The sequence below is a fragment of the Anser anser genome, assembly GCF_964211835.1.
Source record: "Anser anser genome assembly, chromosome: 2".
Lineage (NCBI taxonomy): Eukaryota > Metazoa > Chordata > Aves > Anseriformes > Anatidae > Anser > Anser anser.
In genome coordinates, this window is record NC_139721.1 from 31205894 (window position 1) to 31219391 (window position 13498).

Consider the following 13498-nt stretch of genomic DNA (forward strand, 5'->3'; position numbering starts at 1 on the left):
TCTTGTTTGTATTCATAACCCATTTTCCCTATTTACCTTACGTTCAGGTTTTCCACATCTCAGTAAACCCACTAGCAAAAGGTGGTGTTTTTTTTTGTTTGTTTTTGTTTTTTTTTTTTTCCAAATGGAGAGCTGCCAAGAGTGCGTAAGATTCTGAACCAAGTTGTAAACAGTGCTTTCACTAAACATTTCAGACCAAATTCTCAGTTGGTGTAGACAAAAACAACTTCAGAAAGCTGTTTTGCATTTGCTATAAAATCTGACCTAAAAGGCTTAATGAAAGTGAATATTTGGTTCTTCTGGTTGTGTGTTAGCATTAAAACTAATAATAGCATATAGCATTAGCATTAAAGCTAATAATAGCTAATAATAATAGCATTATGTGCATTAAAGTAAAAAAGAACTGATTATGAAAAGTGTAAGAAGCTGTCCAAATTCCTTGTCCAATCAATCAATAAAGAAAAGAGAAGATAAAAGAGAAGATAACAGGATATTTCCAGGTTCCATCTGTGACAGTAACAAGTTCTTGCATGGCTTTCAGTGGGGAATAGAAATTTTGCGATATGTTTGTGAAATGTCTAATTTATATTTATACATATATAAGTATATATAGTCATTTAAATGGCAAAATCCTTAGGGTTCATAATATTAGTATAAACCCAGCATAGGTTGAGAGAAATGTGTGGAAATATGTTTGCAGTATTTGCAAATCCTATTTGCAGTAGGAGGGACAATTTTGAACAACTCTCATGTCATTTATAGATATGTATTCTCATCTGAAAGTCTGATATGAAGTGTCTTGAGTTGTCATATACTACTGAAAATCCAAAATGGAGTGAATAATGTTTTGCAAAAGCTAATGTTACTGTTTTTGGAAAATTAACATTTCTGATTTAATTTTTTAAAAAGAACATAAACCACCATAATTTATAGTTAATAATTATTAAAAATTCTACAGTTCTTTCTGCAAAGAGTAGCTCCAGATATTTGGAATGTTAAGTTGAAAAAACAACAAGCACATTAATGCAAGTGAGGTATATCAGCTGGCGTATTCTGTTCTCTTTCAGTTATAGCATGAAATGAGTGAACTTATTAACTGCAAACTATGAGATTGCATTGACCCCAGCATGCATCATTTTGTTTTAGTTACTGATTGTATCTATTTGGATCTTTGCTTAGTGGACTCAATAGTTTTTCTCAGCTGCAGCTCTGTACTGAAATGCATAAAGCAACAATTGACATTATAGAAATTAATATGCATTATTGCCTACAGCTAAACACCGTGCAAAAAATTTGGGCCTTTCAATAAGTATTCCTCTAGAAATTGTATACTTCTTGTAAAAAATTTTCAATCAGAAAACATAGTTCAATAGTTTCAACAATGCAAATAACTGATACATTCCCTTTTCCCATTCATCAAGTAGCAAGAAGTGAGAATATATCTTGCAAAAGCTAGGAATACACATTAGTCTGTAAGCCTTTATCTTTCAGTGTGTAATGAATAATTGCTTTCTGCTTTTAAAAATTATCTTTGAACTTTAAATAAAATTATTTTATTAGATATATCATGTTAAAGTAATCTAATTGCTTCATATTTCAGTTTTGATCAGTTCCCTTCTTTTAACTTAATAGAACACTCTTATAATTCAAACAGCAATGTTTCTAGAACTGATGTTGACATTACACTTAGCAACTAACTTTTATTCCAATGAAATTATTAGTGAAGGAAAATGGAGGTAAAATGGGCTATCATTAGTTTCAAAGGTAATGAGCTTGATTATTTACTTTACTTTTAAATTTGAGCCAGGTAACTTAATAACATCACTAATTTTACAGCAGATTCATAAACATATGTTGGGATGGGAAGGTTCACAGTCTTTCATACATTGCTTGAATGGACATCAAGAATACCTAGAAAACATTATTAGCCTCTACTGTTTCAGCTGTGAAACTAAAGCTAACAAAAATATTGGATAGATTGTATGAGCAGTTTTATAAGCATCCCCTTGAAATAAGTGGATTAGCTAAGGGAGAAAGGGAATATAAAAAGCCATTGCCTCCTTGTAGATCTCCCTGCTTTGTGAATCAGAGGAAGCTGAGCTCATCTGAGATATGAAAATGAGATACAAGAAAAACAACATGGCTGTACTGAGTATATTGCTGAACTGTTCAATACTTCCTGATGAATGAGACTATTATTCTGGGAGTTCATGACAAAATGCCCTTCCTTTGTTGACAAGGAGACTTTTTGTTGAAAATTCATATTCTAATATATATATATATATAATGTTGGCTAGACGATTCTTGGCTTGTCAGTAGAGAACAACTTTTGATCATGGTGTGGATAAGATCTGGCTGACACCCAGTCCCTCTGGGAAAGAATATGTTTATTCAAACAGAAGGCTGAGCTTTCTGGAAGAATCATTTAGACAAAGCCTTTTAAACATGTCACTCCAAGGAATCCTGCTCTCTACCCCCTCAGTCTGCAGCACTGAGCTGCCTAGCATTAGCGACCATAGCAATGCATCAATGATGTGTCGAGTGGTTAATTTTGCAACCATACAGGGCCAGAAGTTCTCAATACAGTTGAACAGATAACGACTAAAATGCACATAGAAATAATGTGAAAACACTGTCAGGAAATTCCAGAATTTGATTCCTTGTAAAAAGCAACAAAGGAAGTGAAGATGGCGTTAAAAAAGGTTGCGTGCTGGGAATGAGGTTCCCTCACTCCCAAGTCAAGGGGTATATTTGACCTTTTTCATATGGTGCTATGTTTCCTGTCACCTGCATAATCAGCAAAAGGACATGTCATTTCTCAGCACTAAAACACGGGATAAAAGAAGGGACTTTTTCTGATCAGAGGACTTTTTTCCTACCATATGATAAAAGGTTTGCTTCAAGTAATGACAAATTCTTATGGATCTAATGGGACGTTTTAGATAGTTTAAACATAGGAGGAGTTAGTGCCTGTTTCTTCTATATTTTTTCAGCTTCTAATGCATCATAAATACTAACTTTTATTCAGCAGTGGAAGTTTCTGTACTGCTCAGTCTCTTGTGACTGAAACTTTAAAAATTCAGTTTCAAGCTAAACAACTGAGCCCAGTTAACTATTTCACAGTTATATGAAGCATGTGGGCTCATTTAAACTTTCTGCTCATTTAAATGGATGAAGATAGAAACTTGGCTTAGCTTTTCATCCTCAAAGGAAAACCAAATACAAATATGGAAAACATTGGTAGTTTCAAAACTATGAGCTATCTGCATTTTTGCATATTGGTGTTAGTTTACTATATATATTTTTTTCCAGTGTGTTTTAAGGCTTGCTTTGAAAGTACTCTTACACCAGAAAAATAGTGCTTTTTGCAATATTTCTAGTTATGCAGGCATTTATTAGAAACTTTCTTATTTGGTGAAGCAGCAATTAACAATTTATTTGTTACTGACCCTTAAGTTAAAACTGAGTTAATTGAATCCACCTTATTAATGGGTCAAATAAAGGGAGCTCAGTTAAACCTTGTTATTTAAAGAACAAATCTTTCCTTTACTTTTACTTCCCTGCAGACCACAGAGCTTTGCTTTGTGTCGCTTTTGTTTTTTAAGGACATTTGAGATAGGGCATTGTAAAAAAAAGCAGTGTCATTTTAGGACAGATCATTTCTCTTTGCTGCAACTTTAGCAGCGCTTTTTCCTCTCTTACCTGCTTTTTAGAGAGGCAAAGAAAAGTTTTTTCTTGTTTTTCTTTCCATTCACCAGATTTATTTAGTGATCACAGGAAGTTTAAAATTTATGAGGAATTTGAGATTACCTGTTAAATCCGTCCTTAGGTGGGGTATGAAGCCCTAGTTTTTAGAATTTCTTCACTATTAAATACCTCATTATTTAATTGTAATCTATATGGCTTTTAGGCCATACTCACACATTGTTTTTACTTCCAGATTTCACTCTGACCTGGGGCAAATCACTTAACCTCTCTGTGCTCCCACTTACTCATCTGCAAAATGGGCAAAATAGAATTAACCTAATAAAGAATCACATTTGTCTTGTGCATTATCGTTAATGGGGATGTGAATCATACTGGTGGAGTGCTTTGATGTCCCCTGATGATGCTGTAATCATGAAACTATTATTTTGTATTTGGGCAAAATAGCTGAAAATGGATCTGCATAAATTATGCAGGAATAAACTATACATCTAAATAATTGCATGCAGTTGTTAAACTGCTAGTGACCTATAGAGAGATTTGTGAAGCTGTTCCTATGTGTAGATCACTCACAGCTTGGTCCTTGCTGAGTTTGGTTGTTCCACCTGAAAGTTCTATAACAACAGGACCTAAATCAAACCTAAACCTCGTTTGCTCCTCGTCACTGACTTTCTTTAGCACTTTAAAAAGTTTTCAGTTCATCCAGTTTGGAAATAGACCCACGGTGGGGCAAGGGGCCTGAGGGAGCGGACAGTGTGATTTCGGGAGGGGACAGCAGTGAGGAGGATCCTGTGAGCATTCTCAGAGGTGTTTGGCACCAGGGAAGACACCGTGGCTTCCTGCTGACAACGGGCTGTTCCATTCCTCCTGCACACACTGCTACAGCTGAAAGCCTTCCCCACCTCCGCTTTATTCCCATGCACATTCAGACACAAAGGAGGGAGGGATGGGAGAGAGGCAGACTTTCAACTTACCCACTTGAGATGAGAAAGGGGGAGCAGCCAACCGTTGTTAAAAGGATCAGGGCTCAAGTACTGCTAACCTACAATCATACCGTGACAGCTGAGAGACACTGAGAGATTTCCTTCCTTCCTTCCTTCCTTCCTTCCTTCCTTCCTTCCTTCCTTCCTTCCTTCCTTCCTTCCTTCCTTCCTTCCTTCCTTCCTTCCTTCCTTCCTTCCTTCCTTCCTTCCTTCCTTCCTTCCTTCCGACAATAATTAATATTCTTAATTATTTATTAGACAAGTATGATTTTTCCATCCTGTCACACAAATCAAACAGCAGTATATATCCGGAGGGTTAATAGAAGTAAAATAATTAGGATTATCCAGATTATCTTGCCTTCCCAGGCAGTTTAGCACTTTTGCTTTTACATGAGAAACTTTTTTTTTCTAACTGATCAAGATATTGACCAAGCTGAGACTATTAGTAGAAAGTAAACAAGATGCAGTTAACACCCTGGTTTGTGTAATTCTGTTTTGTGAGCTACCTGCAAACCACTGACCACATAAAATTGCCAGCTGGGTCGTTCTTATGGAACAGGATGGTAGGGGAGTATATTGGTAGGCATGAGAGCAAAAGCTACTTTGTCTGTCCTCTGTATCCAGGACAGCAGCAGCAATACCAGTCCTGAGAGATGCCTATCTGTTCATAAATTTTCCAATGTTGGAGTCTCTTCAGCTCCTCCAGGTAATTTGTTCTCAGTCATTCACTACCTAGTCCCTAGAAAGTTTGTCTTAATATTTAATATCTTACTATTTATTTTTTGCTTATGTCATTTATTATGTTTAAGTGCTGCCTAGCATAGAAACATCCTTCAACAGAAGCCTGAGCTCTGGCCAGGGACTATATCAAGCGAGCAAAGGAAAGCAAAAGGCATCTAATCACCTGTATAGGAATTAGGTACTTATACACCACTGCCTTCAACTGATTCACTTCCTAAATACCTTCCTGAATTGGACCATAATTATTAAACTGACTTGATTACCACTAATCATAATTTTAAAATCATTTTTAGTAGCTAGTCTACAATACATGTAGAAACCTGTCCTACCTTAGGAAATGTCCTTGATAGAAAGCTTTTCACTGAGATATTGAAAGAGAAATGGCGGCACAGTGACACCATCCAAAATACTTTTTTTCCATTGGAGTGAATCAATGCAAACAAAACTTTGGGGCCTTTGCTTAATTCTGTCAAGTTCTGAACATTGATGCTCTTCATAAAGGCCCTCTCTTCCTGGAGGGAATTCTGAAAGGAATGAAGAATGACCATTCTGGTACCAAAAGCACCCACAACAGGGAAGCCTCCTTAGAGGTGGAGAGTGAAGAGTGGGAAACAATACAGAAAATCCCAAATATCATGAAGAAGCACAATACGCTTTCATGTGTACGTTTTCACTATTTGAGGGAGACAAGGCTAAGGCATATTGGCTTAATGTCAGGAGGTTTCACAGCTTGTCCCTAATTTTTAACTGAAAATCCTTAAACAAAAAGCTGTGCATACAAAGTATTTGCTGGTTGGCCTAAAGAGGGAGGATTATAATCATTTCCTCCCAGAAATCTGGGAGAATTAAAAGAATGGCATGTCAGACCAAGGTGTAACTCAGCTGTTTTGCGCACAGCAGAGAAGGATCTGTCCTACAGTAGCTATTGACTCTGGACGTGTCAAGCAAAGCAACTTCCAGAGTATCCCCTGGGTCACACATCACTCAGCAATACAGGAACACAAGCCTACTATTTTGTGAAACAGCAAAAGTGAAGGCAACGAGTTCCAAGTTAATGAAACTGTTGATCCCAACAAACTGCACACAATCATTTTGCCACTTGGGCAGTTTCTTCCCCATGTGAAACCTTACTTTGGGGTTTACTTTCTCAGGATTTTCTTGGAGCTCAGGTAGTGCCCAGTCATGCTTTCGGGGAGTTTCATGAGGATTTTGTCATGCATGTCAGCACAGGTGGGCTGCAATATCCTTTTTACAGGTAGAATATGTGACACTGTACTGGGTGTCGGTGTCCCAGTGTTGGCAGTGGCAGCTGCAGGGCGGTCCCTGTGAGGAGAGGTCCCTGTGAGGACGGCTTTCCCCATGCCAACACAGCTGGTTCCACCCAGTTCCAGCCATGGCCAACCACCCCTTCTGAGGCACAGCTGCTAGCGGCACCTGTAAGAAAACACATTTAGAAAGCACAAAAATGGCAGGATGTAGAGAGAAAGAGGGAACAAAAAGAGTGAGAAGCAGCAGAAGGAACACCAAGGTCAGAGAACAAGGAGGATGAGGAGGAGCTGCTCTGTGGCAGAGCAGATGTCCACACTGCAGCTCATGGAGCAGTGCCCTGGAGCAGGGGAAAAGTGTGTGGAGGAAGAAGCAGCAGAGACAGACTGCCACAGACTGACAGCTACCCCCGCCGCCCACCCATGTGCTGCCTGGCACCTTGCCGAAGGGCCTGGGTGTAACCTGCGGCGATAGCAGGGCAGGAGAGGAGTCGGCAGTGAAGGTCAAGCTGGGACTGGGAAGGGGTTAAGGTGTTTTCTGTGTGTTTTAATCATTGTCTTTTTACTTCTCAATAACCAAATTAGAAATTAAATGTATATAAATTACTTGTCAAAAGTTGAGTTAATTTTCCTCAAGTTGACTCTCTTTTGCCTGTGACAGTAATCGGTTAAGTGATCACTCTGCCTTTATCTCAACCCATGAGCTTTCTTGTTCTCATTCTTCGTATTTTCTCTCCCTGTTCTGCTGGAGGCAGGAATGACCAAGCAGCTGGGTGGGAATTGGTCTGCAAGCTGGGGCGAACCCATCACAAATACAGAGTTAGGAGGGTGGCAGTCATGCTGTCTTCCACTCTTCTGGGGGACTGAGCCATTCCTGCTACTTGTCAAAAACTTATGCTTTGCCCTCAGAGAATTAATCTGCAAGTCACTGGAACACTATGAAGTGTTGATACCAGCAACTGGAAGGTACCACCTAGACAGAACTCTCTTCTCGTCAATGTGAGACTAGTTGCTCCATACTGGTGATTTCCACTCTATGTAAGCACCAACTGTCTTTTTCATCTCTAAGGGTAGTAAAAGCACTCAAAAGAAGCAAGATTTGCTGTCTTCTATTTGTAAGTGAGCACCACCTTCAAACATAGGTGTTGCCCTTTCATTTCCCTGTTAACTCCTTCCTGACAGCAATCAGTGAAGGAGCTGTGTGAAGGAACTGAGCCTCATGAGCTTCCATTATGTGTTTCTAACCTATAATATAGTTTGAAGAAGAAATTCTTGATGAGCTAGCTTAAGTCACCGTCAGTTGTGCTGCCAGAGGAATAGCCTGCTCCTGGGTCTTGCGTTGTTGCTGTTGAGTTTTGTGTTGCTCCTCTCAAAGATGGGGCCTTTGCCACATGCTGAATTCCTCATGGTCTCAGCTATGCAGAGGGCGATGTTTCTTTTTTTCTTTTTTTTTTTTTCTCTTTCCTTTTTTTTTCTTTTCTTTCTTTTTTTTTTTTTTTTTTTGTCATGAAGATACCAACAGAAATACCATTAGGCTGTAGGCTGGAGTCAAGTTTAAATCTCAAAGAGTGTGAATCCACATCAGATGAGAGAATCCTTAGGTTCTCCTCCAAAATGGAGGCTATAGTTCTGAATTAAAATGACATGAACTTTCAGCACGTTCTTCTTGTGTTTTCTTTTAGAAAAAAAAAAAAAAAGTTTGTATGAATTTCAATCACAACGCTTCTTGTTTCACTTAAGAACCTGGACAACAGTGCAGCAGAAAAGATTAGCCTAAATGATTGCTGCTTTACCTTTCTCGAAGCTGGTCCATGGTTTATAATTTCTTCTGCAAGAACATCTTGTACATTTTTTCATGTTAACATTTGCTGGCCCAGCACAAACCCTTTCCTCTGTGTATTTGCGAAGCACTGTTGTATTGAAAAACAAAATTTCTGTTCAATCAGTGTTAGAAAATCTGATTCTGAAGAAGGAATGTTTAGGCCTCAAATGCCTTCAACAAAAGTGCATCCATTTATTTAGCATGTTCTTCCTTATTCTATAATAAAAGCACAAGTGCTTCTGCCACACATTTTGTTGATGAATCTTTTGGGCTTATAAAAAATACTTTCACTTCCTATTCAAAGTGCAAACTGCCTAAGCTAAATCCATAAATCTCATTAGGAAAATGTAATCATTAACTGATATTGTCATATGGCTGGTCAATCTTAACTTTCTTGTTTTTATTATTATTTATTTTTTTTTATTTTTAACCAACTCCTTAAAATGTTGAAAGGCAATATGAGAGAGTATGAGAGAGAAGATATCAGGTTAACAAGTCTTTCCATAAGAAAAAATAATTCCTGTTAAAACAAGTAGCTGGTTTCCTAATCCCTCTGCATATATTTGTTAATGTACTTTTAAAAGTACCTGGAACCTCAAGATAACTAAACTTCTTTAATTTGTCCCAGAAAGCACACTTTAACAATAAATTTTATTTTAACAATAAATTGTCCAATAGGCAGTTTTAAATAACATGTTTGATGCTGATGCCTCCCAGTTTACCTGTTACTTAAGCAAATATACTCAGCAACAATGGAAAGGCACATTTTGAAAATGGAGACAATTAAAACTTCTCCCCCCTCCTTAATGCACTTCTCCCCACCTTCTTTCCCATTCAAAACTGCTTCTTTGTGTACCACTCCAAAAGGACATCTCTCTTTCAAATCTCTCTCACTGTTTGTTGAAGATTAAGCATATATTTATGCATAAGAAATGGATCTCAGAATGTATCTCTGAGAATCAGAGATATTTTTATAGCATCACAGAGCTCTGAGTAACTGCAGTTCTGCCTTGACTGAGTCCTGGACTGTCCACGCTGTAACTATTTGCAGTAATGCACATTTTAAGGGAAAAAAAAAACAAAAAAACAAACAAAAAAAAAAAACCAAGAAATTGTCCTCAGTAGTGAGTTTAAAGAGGAACCTAAGATAGTACCAACCAGATCTTTCTCTTTTCTAAGCTGTGGCAGTTAGCAAAAGAGAAGTAGGCAGGTCACTGACACTCCCATGTGCAACAGCTAAAATCTCACCTTGGATGCAAATTCCACTTGTCCACAATAATCTGAAGTGCTGGTTGGAAGTGAGTTGAACCAGAAATAGAAAGTAAAAATAAGAATGAGGTAGTCCATCTGCTGAAAATTATATCCATTCTTGAGTGATGTAACTCAGACAGAAAAAATTGTTCTTTTTCTCTCACACATTTAACCTTTGACTCTTCTGTTCTGTTCGGTTCCATTCTGTTCTGTTCAAGGAATGCAAATGCCTTCTTCTTTCTAGAAATATGGGCTTCACAGGGCTGCCCCATAGCAATGATTATCAACTCTTTTTTTTTTTTTTTTTTTGGAGTTGTTACAGTCTTTGTGCAATGCTTTTATGTTTGATGTGTTCTGACCAGTACAGGTTAAAGCTTAAGCTCTATCCTTGCAGTACTCTGTGTAAGAGCAACATTTCTCTTCAATGTATTATAGCTAAGCGCTTCGAAAAGCAGTGTGACCTTTCTTTTCCCCAGCACAAATATACAACACTACAATACACATACCACTTCTGAAAAAAAGAAGCTTTTTTTTTTTTTTTTTTTTTCCCAGTAGTCTAACAGAAGTGGTCTCCATGTTGTGATGACGGACTACTCTTCATCTCCCTGTGTGTATAAATACAGCGCAGTGAGAAACCAGACTTTTTAGCTGTGGAGCCCTGAAACACTGGTAGGATTTCTACTGTCCAAATTATTGAAATGGTTTTCTGGGAGATACTGGCCTTCCAGCTCAGTCAGAGGAGAGGCAAGGGCTAGACACCTAATGTTGTTATCAATGATCTTTCTAGAGGCAATAGGTTCAAACAGGATTACAATGCAGTTTGCATAGCGAAGTCTGGGTTTATTGAGATCCAAAGATCTGAAGTGGTGATTTCTTACCATGGTGGGCATAAAAACTGCATAGGCAATTGTGTGTTGAGGTATATGATTTATGTTCAAACAGTTTAAGTCAGCTGTGAAAGGAGGGGCAAATCTTTACAGATATTTTCCTTTAATGGATTTGAGTGCAGAGGTGCAGACCTCAAGAGTTTGAGAGAAGCTCTTTCGTTAAAAGAACTTCTATTAAATATACCCCTTTTTTTTCTCTTTGTTACTTGGCTATGTTCTTTTCTTTCTCAGGGAGTGTAGCCTGTATCTCTTGTGGAAACAGTGATTCAAAGGACAGCAAAGGAAAAACTGGACATTACTGAAGAAGGCAGATGAGGTAATTAGGTCTGGAATAAAAAAAAAAAAGCATGTTTTGGATATTACACTAATGCTTTCACAAACTGCTCTCCCCTCCTGCCTGAATTCAGGAAAGTCAATGACGTCTATGCTTGCTTAATTATAAAGCTTCATTATTTCCTATACCACAAAGTCTGCTTTTTGTTTTTATAAGGGCTTGGCATAATCTTTTTTTGTAAATGCCAAGAACAATGCCAATTAGCCTGTGGGTAATGGTGATCAATTGTAGTAGAAAGAAGTCATCTGAAGTCATACAGCTGTTTGTGTACCTCCTGGCTTTGCCTTGTGCAGAGCAGTGCTGAGTTGTCCAATGCCTCCATCATGATGAGCAATAATCTACCAAACTGTCTATAGCTGACCATAAGGAGAACATCCAATTATCCTGCAGCATCAGAGGTATGATGTATGTGTGCGTATATATAAACTGCATTTTGCAGCCTGGAGACACACAGAGTATATATCATCAAGCTGCTTTTTACCCTTTTCAGTACTGGCTGGCATTTTCTGAATGGAAAGTTTAAAATGCACATTCTTCCAAGCAGGACAACCACAAAGCAGTTTATTTTTGCAGCAAGTATTTTTGGAAATGGAGCCCTTCCCTTTCACATTCCTTATGCTAATGTTCTTTAAACACCAGTTTAAACACATACTGCCACTGGGTCCTTCTCTTAATTAAACTTCCAGCATTTCTAGACAATGTCCTACACTTTCCTTACAGTGTGCTGCACATTCTTGTATCAGATATTTGTACCCTTACTGGAACGCTCTGCTTGCTCCAGAATTATCTGGCAGTCCTGCTTCAGTCTATTTATTCCATCACATGATTGTTTTAGTGTTGTTTGAAGCACTATTTTGGAGCCAGACATAATCATATTATACAGTTCCTCACCTTATTAACTGACAGAGAACTGTTCCCCATTAGACAATTGATCCTGGGCAGATGAAGCCATTAAAAACAGCACTAATTAGCTGAAGAGTGGAGACAGTAATACAGGCTGCATCACTTCCTTTCATGCTTAGGGAAGTTCATGTTCCAGACAAATAATAATTGATATGTAGTCTTCCTTAATTGTGGTTGTTAACAGCCAGTATTATAATGACAGGCTGACAATCTCTGTCTAGCCTATTGTATGTTTATTTCTGAATCCAAGAACCACTGAATAACGTTTTTGGTTTAACTTGAACTTCACAGAATATACTTTAAATGTCACTGTAATGAGAGTTGGGCAGCTAACCTTAACTTATGAGTTATTCCTTACATGTCTCCAGGTGTCAGCTGTTTGTCTTGGAAGACTGGGTGCCCATAATTACATGGAATTATGGCATGATACATTAGAATAAAAAAAACAGATGGTTTGAATAGGAATCCAAAAAATACTGCATTAGATCCATAAGCAAGAGCACTAGGCATCTAACTAAATTTCAGTATAGTAACTGTAGCCGATAGGGTTAGAAAATCATGTAGTCTTTAAACAAAAGAGTGTTTTGATTTCCTTCGCCAAAAAGTGCATTCTGTTTTTGAAGATCTACATGCATATATTCACATGCATATATGTGTGCATGTGTACGCACATGTAGTGCATATATTACATTTGTTACAGGAAGTTAGTAGCACTCTCTATAATTTATTTTGTAAAAACATGTTCATTGTTATCCTCTATTTCACTCATGATTATCCAAAATATTTCTTCCTGAGCTAAAAGTTGTAGATGTGGGGTGATTTTTCTTTCCTTCAGGTACTGTGACCAAACACTCAGCTGTGCTAGAATTCAACTAGAAAAAAATATCAGTAAAATCATAAAACTTAGTTTCATCAGAAAGAATTAACACCTGAAACAGGAAGCATCAAATGCCTTTAGTTGATAAAATTGCTGTTGATATTAAACAGTTAACAGCCATTTTAAAACTATATTGAACTTCAAAACTTTATTTTCCTTCTCCGTTTTCCTTAAAAGAAAATGAACCAAAAAAAATAATTGAAACTTCAAGAAAATTAAATGAAATAAAAGTAATATGTGAGAGAGGTTAAAAGATGACAGATACCAAATTCTAAATATTACAGCTCTGACAATAACTGGCTAAATATGTAGGGTTTCTTTCCATTTCTTTCATTGTTCCTCTACTTACTGCTCTTATGTTATCAAAACGTCCTGTATTTTTGGGTTTGGGGAGGAAGTTTGTGGTTTCAGAATAGTGTTCTGAGTTAGTCGCTTTGGATTTTATTGCTGACTGTGAGATCTTACATAGGTCACTGACAGCCAAATCCCCCTTGCTTTATTTATTTGGATAGTCAGTCCTATTAAAGCCCGTCGATGAAATTCTGGCCACACTGAAGTCAGTGGCAAGACTCCAATTAACTTTAAGGGAATGAGGATTTTCTGTTAAGATTCTAGTCTTCTGTATGTATCTAAACAAGCAGTTAAGCATAGTCCTATCTTGCTTCTGAAGATGAAGTTTACCATTCATTCACATTACTAGTATTCTGACACAGGATAACTAGTATTCTGA

The 13498-nt window shown here is 37.6% G+C and overlaps 1 long non-coding RNA gene across 5 annotated transcripts in view; it reads left to right on the forward strand.

Moving 5' to 3' along the window:
- LOC310893526 overlaps nt 1–13498 on the forward strand; it is a 221826-nt gene that overhangs the window by 74476 nt on the left and 133852 nt on the right. For 2 of the 5 annotated variants that reach the window (XR_014579061.1, XR_014579065.1), the window contains exon 2: nt 10886–10970. This is a non-coding gene — a long non-coding RNA (uncharacterized lncRNA). Of the gene's footprint in view, nt 1–10319; nt 10971–13498 lie in introns of all 5 variants that reach the window. The other 3 variants (XR_014579062.1, XR_014579063.1, XR_014579064.1) reach the window with 2 other exon arrangements.